The sequence below is a fragment of the Carassius carassius genome, chromosome 1, assembly GCF_963082965.1.
Source record: "Carassius carassius chromosome 1, fCarCar2.1, whole genome shotgun sequence".
NCBI lineage: Eukaryota > Metazoa > Chordata > Actinopteri > Cypriniformes > Cyprinidae > Carassius > Carassius carassius.
Window position 1 is genome coordinate 45,577,699 of NC_081755.1, and position 3,048 is coordinate 45,580,746.

Sequence of the window (3,048 nt, forward strand, 5' to 3'; positions counted from 1 at the left end):
TAAAAAGAAAAAGAGTTTACCATTCACGTGCAAGATATAATGAAAGAGCAAAAAACAACCTAGAAACAATCCAGGCAGTCATTGATGACTCTTTTTAACTTAAGAAGTTTAAGGCCCGGTTTCACAGACAGGGCTTAGACTAAGCCAGGATTAGACCATAGATCAATTAGGACATTTAAGTAATTTTTATAAACATGCTTACAAAAAAACATTACCAATGTGCATCTTAAAACTAAAAAGGCACTTATATATTTTTAAGATCAGTCAGTGCAAGTTTATTTCAGTGGAAACAGCTCAGACTTACATTTTAGTCTAGGACTAGTCTTAAGCCCTGTCTGTGAAACCAGGGGTTAGAATCTTAAAATTTACCATAAAATGCCAAACTCAGAAGAGACAGTGGGAAGCTGTGCTGATTTACCTCTGTGAGGAAATGTTAGTATTTTAGCACTTGCTCTACAACCTGTCAAATGGTGTTTCCCAAAAAAAGTAAAAAAAAAAAAAAAAAAATATTTAGTTAATCTGAAACCTGCTTAAAAGAAGGAAGATTTGCAATTGAACATATTTTTGTTGTTGTTGTAATATCCAAACTGGAAAAAAAAAATCTCAGCAGTATGAAGTATTGAAAATATTTGTGAATATTTTTGATAAGATCTGCCTCTTATTTTCCCTGTTTAATTTGGGAAGCTCTTTTTTATACTTTTTTTCCTGCCTATATGGAGATGTGTGTATATGTATGATGTGTATTTTCAAAAAGCTGCAAAGAAAAAAAATAAACTACAGTTTCATATTCTGTTTCTTCCTCAAGCTAGCTGGTCAAGTAGATTAATTGACGTTGAATGCATTTAATGTGTTTTTGGTAAAAAGATTTTATAGACGAAAACAAATTTTGTTTTTCTTCTCTCCAGAGAAGTTTGCACACTGAGAGAGAGCACTAGCATCTTCAACACCATCTGCAAGCACGCCACCCAAAGCAAACTTTTATGAGGAATTTTAGGGTTTGTGTGCCAGGGAAAGGTAATAGATTTTCCCTTTGTGGAGAAAGCTTGAGGTAAACAGGAATTTTTATTAAAAACAACAATCCCTAAATCCAATAGGTGCCATTTGGCCTCCATCTACGTCACTGGACTGAAGCTAATGAGCATTGTTTGTTAATACGCACATCCTTAGGCTGACCACCCACCTGTTTTACAGGTATATTTGGACGGGTTTGCAACATACACTCACACCAGCTCCAGAATCGGCTTATCTGCAAGCATCCAGCTGCAATCTGTTGTATATTAAACCTGTTTAACGACACAAACACATAAAACAGCCCAACGCTGTCCAACACTAATAGCATTTCCATTTGTAATGAGTGGAATCGTGTCAAACAATTAAAAACAACAAAAAACTCACACAGCTAGAGAACAACAGCCAAGGCATCAGATGGAGGCATATTTGGCCAGAAAGCATACAAGCGCACGTCAGTCAGAGGAACAGGCGCACGCGTGTGTGTGTGTGTGTGTGTGTGTGGATGGTGGTGGGCATCTGAATGTGTGTGTATGTGCATCTGCTTTCCAGCTTTTCAATAAAAGGCCTCCTTTATTCTGTGATTTTAAGAGAGCTGGTCCATTGGCTGCGCTCCAAAGCTAGACTCAAACTGAGCGGCTCAAAGGGACTATTGTAGACACCCAAGCTGACTTTTTCAAATTATCTTCCAAAAATTCCACAGAAAATTACTGCTGAGTAAATATTGTTCTGCTTCTTGTTTTTTTTGGTGTTTTTTTTTAATAAGTCAAGCTGCAGAGGTTTTGTTTTTCAAACTCAATTCTAGAGTGATGACGCCAGGCCTTGACACACAGGGTCGTGTGTCTTATGAAAAGAGCCCCCCCCCCACACACACACACACATTTTTGTCCTGGTTTATGCCTCATTCTTGCCATTACTTTTACAGCAAACCTACAGGCACTAAAAACTAAAATGAAAAGATTGTATGCCACCTTAAGAATGTAGACATTAATATAGCTTTTAAAATATGCTTTATAAAGACTGAAACTGAATTATGAAAAATAAGTTTAGTAAAGAAAGGATCTAATCCTCTAACCATTTTGGGATGCTACAGTGAATTGTAAAATAGGCAGAACATTTTCATATTTACATAAAATAAAATAAAATAAATAATAATAAAATAAAACCAATATAACTTCAATATATTGTGCACACTTATTACATCAATAACTGGCACCAAGGAGTGTTATTTTAGTATTATTTATATATGTTTTATAGTTTTTAGTACCATTTTGTAATTTACTATAAAAAAACATTTTCTTTGAAATATTAGACAAAAACTATTTTGCTTAATTTTTATTTTAATTTTTATAATTTAAGTACTTCAAATTCAAGTTATTATATTTCAGTTATCGCCATTGGCTTCTTCTCTAATATTTCTATTTAGCTTTTTATTTCAGCTTTTTTGCTTGTTCTTCAAACTTAAACTTATTTTCAGTTGACAGGTTTTAGTTTAGTTTTTTTTTTGTTGTTGTTGTAGTTGTTGCAATATTTTATTTAGCTTTGATTTTGAATTCAGCTTTAGTTTTATTAATATTTTATTAATATTTTATTAATATTTTATTAATATTACTACTTCATACTATTAAAGTATTTTATTTGTTATTTATTTGCCATTAGTTTTAGATGTTTTTGCAATATTTCTATGTAGCTTTATATTTATTTTTATAATTTTAGTATCTTTAAGTTAAGCTTTTTTTTAGTTGCCAATGCAGTTTTTTTTCCCTTAAGTTTCAGGTTTTCCATTTTATATTGACATTATAATTTAGCTTTTTTTGTTTCAAGTAAAGATAAATTAATCTAATTACTTAACAAAAATAAGCAAAGTTAATCAAAGACTGAAAAAATATATTCATAAAACCATTGCAACTATGTGAACGCAGATTACCACTTAGTTTAATGCAAAATAGCTCAAGTTTTATAAGAACGCATCTTGTTTTAATGACTATTTGTACTAGCTTGTAAGTTCTTTGTGACCCGAGGCTGTTGTTTGATAAAGTA

At 32.1% G+C, this 3,048-nt stretch overlaps 1 long non-coding RNA gene across 1 annotated transcript; it reads left to right on the plus strand.

Moving 5' to 3' along the window:
* The first annotated feature begins 11 nt into the window (after positions 1-11).
* On the plus strand, positions 12-794 carry LOC132152995 (uncharacterized). Its single transcript, XR_009436609.1, has 2 exons — positions 12-106; positions 348-794. It is a non-coding gene; the product is annotated as an uncharacterized LOC132152995 (long non-coding RNA).
* The last annotated feature ends 2,254 nt before the right edge of the window (positions 795-3,048 follow it).